Genomic DNA, 11,704 nt, shown 5'->3' on the forward strand with positions numbered 1-11,704 from the left:
TTGACTGTGAGTAGCAATCTTAGGCCAGACTGTTGAGAAGCAGGGCACAGCCCCTGAATCAGTGGTGGGTTTGAGACTTAGCTTTCACCAAGGGTCAGATTCTGGAGGATGTGCCTTTTATGACTTTTTAAACCAAAACTTGCTATTTGGGGATAATTTAAATGTTCTGTGCAGAGGACTAGAAATGTTTTCATTAACCTGTATTTTAGATCATTTTAACATTCGCTGGAATCAAAGTTTTAAATCTGTTCTTACCACTTTAAGAACTTCTACTTCCTCTATCTCAGGACTAGCTATGAAACTGATTTTTGGGAAGCGGGAAATGGAACAGCAGCTTCCTGCATCCACTGCACTCAGCGCCCTGTTATTGCGGCACTGAACCTCCAGGAACGGTGGCCCTCCCTTTGGGGAGAATATCATGGTTGAAGAGCAGCGAAGAAAAGTGGTGGTGTCTGTCTTACCATTTGGTTTGTACTAAGAGTATGGTTCGAGTCATTTGTAACTCTTTCATCAGTTACGTCTCATACATACCTTCATACATACCTAGCCCTCTGCTTGACTCCTTCATCCCCCCACCACCACCCACAACCCTAGCCCTGACTCTTGCACCCCCACCCATTCCCAGCGCCCCCTCTGCCCTGACACCTACACCCCCTCACATACCCAGCCCTGACCCCAGCCCTCTGCCCCCAGCCCTCTGGGTCCTGGCCGCCAGCCCCGCACAGCCCACTGCTGGTTTGGGGTTCTGGCTGAGGACCCTTGCCAGCCGGGGTCCCGGCCGCAGGCCCCGCTCAGCCCGCTGCCGGCCTAGGTCAACAGAACCCCAGACCAGCAGCAGGCTGAGCGGGCCAGCAGCATGAGATCAACATTTTAATTTCATTTTAAATGAAGCTTCTTAGACATTTTGAAAATCCTGTTTATTTTACAATACAACACTATTTTAGTTATATAATATATAGACTTATAGAGAGAGACCTTCTAAAAAATGTTAACATGTATTATCGGCACGCAAAACCTTACATTAGACTGAATAACTGAAGACTCGGCACACCGCTTCTGAAAGGTTGCCGACCCCTGAGCTAATGTTACTTAGGGTTCATTTGACTATGTTCAACCTAAAATCAAAACCTAATAAACAAAGAATAAAAACTTAGGGAAACCGAACTTAGCCTAGTTCCCCTGAAACTTAAAGTTTAAGAACAAGTACAGCCTGCTGATAGTACATAGTGAGAGAGTGGAGGAAGTAAGTCACAATGATAGAGCACAGTGCTCTAGCGAGGTGGGTTACCTCTTTTACAGGGCACAAGGGCCGGAAATCCTTCCTCCTATGCCCAAATTTCATTCCTCACCCACAAAACATTAGGGTACGTTTACTTCATAGGCTAGTATGTTTGTGCTTGGTGATGACATGTACATATGCACATAAGTTCCCTTGTGGAGTACCTGTTAAATCTGTGGGTACAACACTGAAAAAAACCCTATGCCATTCTCCATTGTCGATTGGTCTAGGTAAAGGTCTTAGACAGGAATAGGTACTTATCTATTTAAGTAACAAGATAAAGGTCAATTTTCCTTTCTTAGTAAAAGCTCACAACATAGGTATGCTAACTTTGCATTAGCTTAACATACAGGATATGGCCTGTAGTTCCTTGTAAGTCATGTGCCCCAGTTCCCTAATCATTTTTATTGCCCTCTGCTGGACTCTCTCCAGTTTGTCCACATCCCTTCTCAGGTGGGTCCCAACCCCAAAAGTACTCACATTTCACCCCATTGGCCCCAAAATGCCAGCTTTTAATATGTAAATAGGGTGCTGTCATGGTCAAGTCACTCCCGACTTCTCCAGTGGAGCCTGCTGGCCCAGAACAAGGTGAAAATTAGCCAGGATGTCACTCAGTCAATTTCCTGCGCTCCCAGCACGTGGTATCAGAAAGCTCCAAGATCGCTCACTTCCCTTTCTCTCATCAGCTTCAGGCCCCAGGGTTACAAATGCACAAACCAGCTGGGATTCTCCCCTGGCCTCAGGGTGTGGGGCTGCTCTGAGGGGATGGACTTGCACACTTGGGCTCTTAGTGCAAAGATACAATTTCAATTTCTCTTAGAGAAATTGGAGGGCAATTTATATTTGGTAAAAATCTTATTTAGTGAAAGGAAAGCTGCAGTGACACTCTGGTTACTGGGGTGCAAAACACCTTCCTCGTGGGAGAAACAAGAAGTTAGAATTAGAAATTTACATCGTTTGTTCCTGCGTTGGTATAGGTTTAATTTTGCTTCTGTGTAGGTTTGTTTCAGGCTGTGACCATTTTGGTTTATTGGGTTGTTTTGGTTTTTTTAGTTGGACTGGAGCTTTTAATTGACATTTGCTGGATCGAATGGCTGTCCTGCAACACCAGTTTTGACATAGTTCTGCATATTTTATACAGATTTGACCAGTATTCAAGGATTCATTTCCTTTATAGGAGGTTTTAGTGGTCATGCTTATTTATTTGATGTTATGTTATCATTCTGCTGTAGCACACTTTTTTGATAAAATGTTGAAATTATTAATTTACAGCATTTGTTAGTTTTTATTTTTACAAACCAAGTTTTTCTTAATGTTTAGGTTTTAAATTAAGCCTTGTTTTTGGTTTCCATTTAGGTTTTGGTTACTGATGGGATCTTTAAGAGAACTTTGGATTCAGTACTAAAATTTGGACAGATTTAGAATATTTGAAGTAAACTATGTTTACTATTTTATTGTAATAAAGATTGTATTGCTGTAAACCCTGGCCCGGGGGAGAGGAGATGAGCCTGGCCTTTAACTGAGAAGGAGCAGACTCATGGCCCCCGTGAAGGGTGGGGCCAGGTGATGGGGGGCACAGCCCCTCAAATTTTTTTGTCTAGCCCATCTCAGTCCCCCACTAAAGGAGAAGAGTCTGATGCCACCCCTGCTGGTCACTGGGTGTCACTGCTGCTCCATGGGAAACATGCTCTGTGCCTTACCCAGATTGGTGGGAAACACACTATGTGCCATACCGTGACTGGTCCCTGGGTGTCACTGCTCGTAGAGGGCAGACACACGCTGTGCATTACGCCACCTGACCAGTGGGTGTCACTGCTGTATCAAGTGAAACACCTTCTGTGCATTACCTTGAATGACCAGGAGGTGTCACTGCTGCTCCAAGGGATACATACTCTGTGTGCTACCCTGATTGGCCACTTGGTGTCACTGCTGCGCCCAACAAAACACCTTCTGTGCATTACTCTGACTGCCCACTGGGTGTCACTGCTGCTCCAAGGGAGACAGAAGAACGGCCAGACTGGTTCAGACGCAAAGTCCATCTAGCCCAGTATCCTCCTGTCTGCTGACAGTGGCCAGTGCCAGGTGCCCCATAGGGAATGAACAGAGCAGGGAATCATCAAGTGATCCATCCCCTATTGCCCATTCCCAGCTTCTGGCAAACAGAGGCTACAGGCAGCATCCCTGCCCACCCTGGCTAATAGCCCTTGATGGATCTATCCACCATAAACTTATCTAGTTCTTTTTTGAACCCTGTTATAGTCTTGGCCTTCACAACATCCTCTTGCAAGGAGTTCCACAGGTTAACTATGCAACTGCCCTGAGTTTACCCCCCCCCGACCAGGTTGTATATGAGGATGAGGATGAGGAGAGCCATGATGTGTCTGTCACTGGCTGGTGCCTCAGTTTCCTCTAGGCAGCAGTGCTGCAGGCTCCTTTGGTCTGTGCCCATGCAACTGTGTCTGGGGAAGGGGGAGTAGAGGCTCATTCTTCCCAGCCCCATGCCCCACCCCCAGCAACTGGGGAATCCAGGCCAAATTTAACCCTGGTAGCTGGGCCGGGATTAGCCTGGGCTGGGGTAGGGCTGGGGAGGAATTGGGAGGGAGACAGACACACCTGGTGTGAGGGAAGAGTCACCCTGCCAACCCCCTTCACTCCTTGCAGCATAGCACCCCCTAGTGTTTCTTTCTCTGTCATGGGAGCTGTCTGCTGCCTGCTTCTCCCTTAGCATCGTCTCTCCTCACCCTGGGGCACTGGCATTGCCCATCCTGTGCAAACAGGCAGGCCCCAGTGTGCCCCATGGCACTGCTCTGCAATTGTGGGGGCAGCTGTTGGATGTAGCCATATCAAAATATGGGAGTGGGCAAGGCTGGGGACCAGGACTCCTGGGTTCTCCCCTCACATGTGGGAGGGGTGTGGAGGTTAGGGGGTAGATTAGGGGAGTGGCAGGGCTGGGATCCAGGGATACTGCTTTTTCTGGTTTTCTCCACCTCCTGCAGCTGCCTCGGTCCTTTCAGTGCATTTCTTGTTCCAAATTCATTTGCTGACTTGTGTAACTCACCCCAGAGGTGGCTGCATCTCAGTGTTGGGTGAGGCACCCTTGGCTGCATCACCTCCTAACCACATCTCTCTCCCCCTTCGGGTGACCCTGCAGCACTCAGCAAACATCCACAAGATCATGGGGCACTTTGAGCACTGGGCAGGCAGGGGCCAGGCGCCCAGCCCTCCCTTCAGAGAATGGGACTCAGCACCCCCTACTTTTTACAGGGATTAAAAAGGGGCAAAGGGGGGCAAATCAGAGGAAGGGGTGGCCAGGGTCTGAGCAGGGAGTGGAAATTGACTGGTCGGGAGGTCAAGCAGCTGGAGGCAGAGTTAGGAGAGGGACTGAAGGGCAAAGACTCCAGTGTTTGCAAACATGGGTGGGGGGAGCAGAGGGCTTTTTTATTTCCCTTCTCACAGGCAGCACCTCTCAGCATGGGCTTCCCAGGGCTGGGCTCTTAAAGGCACAGGCATCCCACTGCCTAGACTCTGCAGCTCCTCTCTGATGTAACCTACTGAGGTGCTGCAGTAGGAGACTCAATTCAGTGAAACTGGGCATTCCCTATACGCCCCCCAGTCAGGGGGCTGTGCACCCCCTTCCCCGAATTTCCCCAACACCCCCTCCCTCAGTGGTCAGGTAGTTACATGCAGCGCTGCCAATGTTGTCATTGGTTGCAAATTTGAATGGAAATTGAAACGTTAACACACACTTTAAAAGCAGATACAACGTATGAAAAATACTTGTACCTGAGAAAGTAAAATAGGTTTGGAAAATCTGGACAAAGCCGGGTTTCCTCACCCAGCTCTTGTGTTTGCTGACAATGTCGGTGCATTGGCTTCGGCAGTGTTGGCCAACCTTAGGATTTCAAATGATGATTTGTAAGCGAGGTGTGAATGAGCTCTCCCCTGACAGCTACTGATGACCAGGGTTGGGGGGAGGCTTTGGGACCAGACTGTATTTACATGAACTCACCTACTCTGCTGAAGTATCCAGCAGACAGAGCTGGGCTGCCTCTGCTCTAGGTGCCCAGAGGAGGAGGGAAGGTGTGTGGGGCTCCAGCCTGGGACTCTTCCTCCCTCCTGCCAAGCCCTGACTATTAATCCCAGCCCTGGCACTCCTTTCTTCAAGTGCCATGTGGGCCAGAGGAAAAGTGTGGTAAGAAGCACAAGGGCCAAGCTTGTGAACATCAGGTGCAGCAGCAAGAATCCCAACTATTAGGGTAGCAAGTTCTAGAGCCCTAATCCATTGTAGCCATCCCAGCCAAAGACCTGGCTCCAGGAGGTGTGAGTCACCCAGCAGGAGGGGAAAGATTCACCCTTACACAGCTGGAGACAGGGAAGTTGAGCTCTGGGGCTTTACCACAAGCATGGGTGGCAAGTTTGTAGAAATTTTGGTGGTGTCCAGAACCCACCCCCAACTCCGCCCCCCAAACTCCAGCCCCACCTGCCTAAGGGTCTGGGAGAGGGGTTGGGGGGGAGGTCTAGGGTGCAGGTCAGGGTGCAGGCTTTGGGATAGAGTTTGGGTGCTGGGTGCAGGCTCCAGGCTGGGGCAAGGGGTGGGGTTGTAGGAAGGGGTGAGAGGTGCAGACTCTGGGAGGGAGTGCAGAGCTGAGGATGAGGGATTCATGATGCAGGAGGGGGCTCAGGACTGGGACACAGGATCAGGGTGCAGAGGGAGCTCAGGGCAGCCTGCCTTGCCATTTCTGGTGGGTTGGCACTAGGACCCCGGCGGAAGCAGACAACAGTTCTGCCCAATATCCCTCTACTCCAGCAGCAGGAGCAGGCAGGGGACAGGCACATGCTGCTTTTTGTCAGGCAGGGAATGCAGTGCAGCAGGGGGGGACATGGCAGGCAGGGGCCAGGGGAAAAGACTCAGCTCCAAATATTGCTGGAGCAGGGCCCCCAGCCCTGAATATTCCTGGAGCCAGAGCACCGCAAATGTATATAACCTGCCGCCTATGACCACAAGCCAACACAAGGTCCCACTGAGATTTGAACTCAGATTACAGGATTCAGAGTCCTGAGTGCTGCCCATTACACCATGGAACCAGGCTGTGCTGCCTTCTCTGCACATCGGTGACCCTCATGGGGCTGCTCGTGTAAGGGGGCTCTTGGCCCTTTACTAAAACTTAGTGTGTGTGGGAGGGGGTTGGTTGGCTAGTTCCCAGCACCAATAGAAGGGGGAAGGATCAATGGGAAATCAGGACCCTGAGACTGACAGTCCCCAGGGACAATGGGGAGAGGCCAAAGCTCCAAGTTAGCTGCACTGACAGGCCAGACAGTGTAATAAGAGAGTCACCAGGCCAGGGGGTCCCATCCTCCATGTGAGCTGGAACTGCCTGGGCGAGAGTGGGGCAGAGCTAAGGAGAGAGCAGGAGCCCAAGAAGAGCCAGGGAGCAGAGCTGTGCAGGTGTAGTGCCAGAAACTGCTGCATGTAGGAATTTGCAACCTGTAGCAGTTACTGATACCTGAGGTTGTTCTTATTTGCTAACTTGTCCTAAGTGGCTAAAACTTGACAGTGGTTTCTCTAGCAAAGGCCAGTTCTTGGCCCCTTGGTCCAGACATCCTCCTTCATATCAGGCTAGGGTGACCAGATGTCAAGATGAAATATTGGGACATGGGGGGCAGAGCAAAAATAAAAGCCGGAGGGCCCCCCCGCCGCCAAGCGGCAGTGGTACAGCCCCATCTCCAACCAACTCTCGGCTCCAACCGCCACTACACCCCCAGCTCCCCCATCCCCTCCGTCCTGGGCCCAGCCTGGGCTCCGAGCTCTGCAGCCGAGCCATGATCCGGGCCCCTCCTGCAGCTCCCGGGCAAGGGGTGAACCAGGCAGCTCCCGGCAGGAGCGTGTCCGCCCCACTTGTGTCTCCGCCCCCTGCCCACCTGGGCCCTGCCTGCTCCATGCTGCCCCCAGCCCCACTGCGCTGCCCCGCAGACTGCAGGGCTGGAGCAGCTTCCGCGCTGCGCTCCCGGCCGTGGCCATGGCCCGCGTGTGCAAACCTGGGAGGGAGCAAGAATGCTGTGTGCTTGGGGAAGAGGCAGGGCCAGGGCGAGGATTTGGGGAGGGATCCAAAGGGGCAGCGAGGGGGTGGGGCTGGGGGCAGGGCCAGGGCCGGGATTTGGGGAGGGATCCAATGGGGGAATGAGAGGGTGGAGTTGCGGGGGGCAAGTATCCCTCCAGACTATGCCTGTGTGCCGGAGAAGAGGACAAAGTTATTTGTTTGTCCAGGGTCCCGACCAAACATCGGTCGGGATGCGGGACAAACAAGAAAATATCAGGACAGTCCCGATAAAATCGGGACGTCTGGTCACCCTACATCAGGCTTCAAGTTGAGAATCATTTCCCATTCCTGCTGTGTGGGAGGGGAGACTTTTAAACGCACTCTCTGTGCGACTGCACATGGCTAGGCAAAGAGAACAAACCCCAAATCCCCCCTGTGCTTTGGGAGCCAGGTTTGCAGTGGGAACTCTGTAGTTCAGATGACTTCACACGTGGTCATTGTGATTCTTTACCAGTTTCTCTAGCATTGGGGCAGTTTTTCACTCATAGCTATGATAGCCAAGTGGTTAAGATGTGGGAGTTGAAGTATAATAGGGTTTTCCTGTGCAGGTTTGAATCCTGCTCACAGCGTGGCCTGTGTTTTGGCCAGACTCTCACACGGGCAACACCTCTGTACCACCTCCTGAGACGCTCTCAATTCTCTCCCAACCCCAAGTAAATCCTGTTCTGCTCCTTTCATAGAGATCCCTGGGGCACCACTCACACTGTGTCCCTGGGGGGTCAGGCAAACTCTCAGCACCTGAAGCCTCTGCCACTCACCTGGTGCCCCATAGATCAGCCATAGCCCTGGTTCTGCTCCTCTCTCTAGAGTATGAAGGAAGGCAAGTCAGCGACTCCATGGGAGCTATGGGGCTGCAGAACCAGCTGAGAAAAAATAGGTACTCAGGACTCACTGGCAGCCAGCTCCTCCTCTGCCCACTACAGGCCTTGCTGACAAGCTCCTCCTATTCCCCTTGAGCACCTCCCACTTGCCAGTGATCAGTGGGGTTCAGGAGGCACTGGGTGGGGAGGGGGATGAGCAGGGACGGGAAGAGGTTGGGGAGGTTGAGGAATGGTGCAGGAAGTTGTAGGGTGGGAAGAGATGGGACGGGTGGGGCAGGGCCTGGGGATTTGTCCTTGACCCCAGGCCCCTCTAGGGCCAGCGCTGAAGGAAAACGCTGGCTATGACAGTGACAATACAACTGACCAGCATTGCGGGGGAGGCTGAGGGAGATCCACACTCATCAGGTCTCTTCTCTCCCCCAAGGTGAGCCAGACACTGCTCTCTCCTGGCTCTCTAGCAGCAGGATGCCAAGGAGCCATTTCCCCACAGGAAGTGCATTGAGTGCCCCTGTGGTGCTGGGGGGTGGGGCTGGCGCTGCTGCTGCCTGTGGGGCTGGCAGGGGGGTTGATGTCTGCACAGACTCTCAGCTGCCAGGCCGGAGGGGGCACTTGGGACCTTACCAGACAGGCTCAGTGAAGACGGGGGGGTGACAGAGCAATACAGATGCTTTCCAGAGCACGGAGCAGCATCCGCCCATGCAGCCAGGCAATGAGCATTTCCCACAGCCTGGAGCCGAGGGGGAGGCGGCAGCTGCTGTTCCAGGTGCTCGGGGACAAGCCCTGCCAGCCAACAGACACTTCTTACTCACCACAGCTAAAGGTGCCCGGTTCCTCCGGTGGGGGTATGAAGCAGCCGTTTGTTTTCCTCTCCTTTTTGTGTGCAACTGCTGACAAAAACATCCCAGACAGAGAAGCAACAGGCCAAAATGCTGTCATGCAGCTGCCAAAGTAGCTCAGTTGGGAGAGTATTAGACTGAAGATCTAAAAGTCCCTGGTTCAATCCCAGGCTTTGGCAGGCCCTGTCGTTCCTCTTTGTGAAGGGGTGGCTTGTTTTCTGGGAGCACAGCAGTGCTTGCACCCAAACTAAGTCACTGATCTTGGACTCTGCAGTAGGAAAACATTGAATGGGCTTCCACCCCTAGTTGGCCCACCTGACCCTTAATAATGAGAACTGTCTTTCCCAATATGGTAGGAAGAAAGTGAGGCAGGGTAGCCCTCAGGAATGGTGCCAGAGGGCTGCTAGGCAGGGATTGGGGATGGAAGCTCCTCTGGGCAGCTGAGCCAGGGCAGTACCAGGGAAAGGGCATCTGTAAAAGTGACCCAGCACACCTCTCCTCCTCTGGGCACCTAGAGCAGAGGCAGGTGGTGCTGACAGCTCCAAGGGAAGGCTTAAAAGCCACAGAGCAACTGAGGTCAGGGCTAGAGGAGGGCAGGACCATGCCTAGGTGTGGCCTTCAAACATGCACAAAAACACCCAGCCAGCCTTCTCCCTGCCATGCTGAACAGCCACTGAAGGGCACCAGCACACAGGGCAGCTGCTGATGCTCTGTGGCCAACATCACAAGATGGTAGGAAGGCAGGGCCAGACTCCATGGTGGGGCCTCTGACTGGTCCCACTCAAGGTGCTCACTTTTGCAGTGGGGCAGGAGATTTTTCCCCAAGAGACTTTTCCCCAGCTGGCGAGAAGCAGAGAAACACCCAGGCTCCGAAGGTGCTATATAGCAAACCCCCTCAAACACAGGGACTGGCGCACATTTGGAAGGGGGAAACTGCTCTACACACTAGCCCGGGCAGCCGCCCATTTTCTTTGGCAAGTCAGGAAGGGCAAAGGCTAGACTGGAAGCACCTGGGGCTCATGCTTCAGCCTTTGTGACACCCAACTCCCAACTCCTTCCCAGGGCTCTAGCTGAAGGCAGAGCATTGGTCTGAGCAGCCAAGAAGAGGTTCCAGCCCTGAAGGGAGCAGGACTTTCAGCACGAAGGTAAAAGTGCACCAGCACAACCATGAAGGGAATCAAACCCTCAATGACCTCAGCTGAGGTCAGAAGCCTTATCCATTAGGCCATGTGATCACACAAGAAAAGGCCCTCCAGGCATCTCTTTGGAAAAGGCAGACACTAATACATCCGACAAAGTGGGGATTCACCCATGAAAGCTCAAGCTCCAGTACGTCTGTTAGTCTATAAGGTGCCACACGACTCTTTGCTGCTTATGGAGACATTGTGTTTCTCAGGTCAGCTACTGAGGGGGGCCGAGACTCTCTGGGCACAAGAAGTGGAGTTCCCAGTGAGATGTGAAACTTAATTATCTGGAGCCGAGTGCAGGGCTTTGGCAGGGAGTCTCAGGCATGAGGGATTGTGGTGCAGCAGATGGACTGGCTCTTTAGGTGCGGAGATTTAGTCTCACTGAGGAGGAGGAGAAATCCTGCTGACAGGCAGTGTCTAGGGCCGGTGCAACCGCTAGGTGAACTAGTCAGCCGCCTATGGTGCTAAGTGGTTGGGGGCACCAAAAATCGCATTCAGGGGAGGCGGTGGAGTGGAGGTGAGCTGGGGCAGGGGGCTGTGGCGGGGGAGTTGGGTGACCTGGCCCCAGCCTGCACCGCTCTGCCAGCTTGGGCTGGGGGACGGGGTGCTGTGTAGGGAACCAAAATGTCTAGGGACAACCCCGAATAGATCATTTTTCCACAGTTACCGATGGCTGTTAGAATAGAGCTATTCAGGCTGCTTGTACAGGCCTAGACTTTAAGAATTTAGGTGTATTTTTATCACTTAGCTAGTGACAAGGGTATAAACCAAAGAACCAAAATCCCAGTCTGCCTGTGTCTGGGCCTTCTCTCCCTAGGAGAGTCTGAGCCCTTGTTCGTAGGTGTCATAAACAGATAGTTAAGGGTTAATGTCTCTTTTACCTGTAAAGGGTTAAGAAGCTCCATAAACCTAGCTGACACCTGACCAGATGACCAATAGGGGGACAAGATACTTTCAAATCTTGGTGGAGGGAAGTCTTTGTTTGTGCTCTTTGTTTTGGGGGTTGTTCGCTCTTGGGACTAAGAGGGACCAGATGTCCATCCAGGCTCTCCAAATCTTTCTGAATCAGTCTCTCATGTTTCAAACTTGTAAGTAATTAGCCAGGCAAGGCGTGTTAGTCTTATTTTTGTTTTCTCAACTTGTAAATGATCCTTGTTTGCTGAGAGGATTTTACCTCTGCTTGCTGTAACTTTGAACCTAAGGCTAGAGGGGTTTCCTCTGGGCTATATAAATCTGAGTACCCTGTAAAGTATTTTCCATCCTGATTTTACAGAGAGGATTTTTATCTTTCTTTCTTTAATTACAAGTTTTTTCTTTTAAGAACCTGATTGATTTTTCTTTGTTTTAAGATCCAAGGGGATTGGGTCTGGACTCACCAGGGATTGGTGGGGGGAAAGGAATGGGGATGGTTAATTTCTCCTTATTTTAAGATCCAAGGGGTTTGGATCTGTGTTCACCAGAGAATTGCTGAAGCCTCTCAAGG

The 11,704-nt window shown here is 52.0% G+C and overlaps 3 non-coding genes across 3 annotated transcripts; 2 read left to right on the plus strand and 1 right to left on the minus strand.

Annotated features, from left to right (window-relative positions):
• The first annotated feature begins 209 nt into the window (after positions 1-209).
• On the plus strand, positions 210-403 carry LOC127041373 (U2 spliceosomal RNA). Its single transcript, XR_007771657.1, has one exon. It is a non-coding gene; the product is annotated as a U2 spliceosomal RNA (small nuclear RNA).
• Positions 404-6,292: 5,889 nt separating this feature from the next.
• On the minus strand, positions 6,293-6,364 carry TRNAQ-CUG (transfer RNA glutamine (anticodon CUG)). The gene has a single exon. It is a non-coding gene; the product is annotated as a tRNA-Gln (tRNA).
• A 2,776-nt stretch (positions 6,365-9,140) lies between these two features.
• On the plus strand, positions 9,141-9,213 carry TRNAF-GAA (transfer RNA phenylalanine (anticodon GAA)). Its single transcript has one exon. It is a non-coding gene; the product is annotated as a tRNA-Phe (tRNA).
• The last annotated feature ends 2,491 nt before the right edge of the window (positions 9,214-11,704 follow it).

The sequence above is a fragment of the Gopherus flavomarginatus genome, assembly GCF_025201925.1.
Source record: "Gopherus flavomarginatus isolate rGopFla2 chromosome 13 unlocalized genomic scaffold, rGopFla2.mat.asm SUPER_13_unloc_2, whole genome shotgun sequence".
Classification (NCBI taxonomy): Eukaryota; Metazoa; Chordata; order Testudines; family Testudinidae; genus Gopherus; species Gopherus flavomarginatus.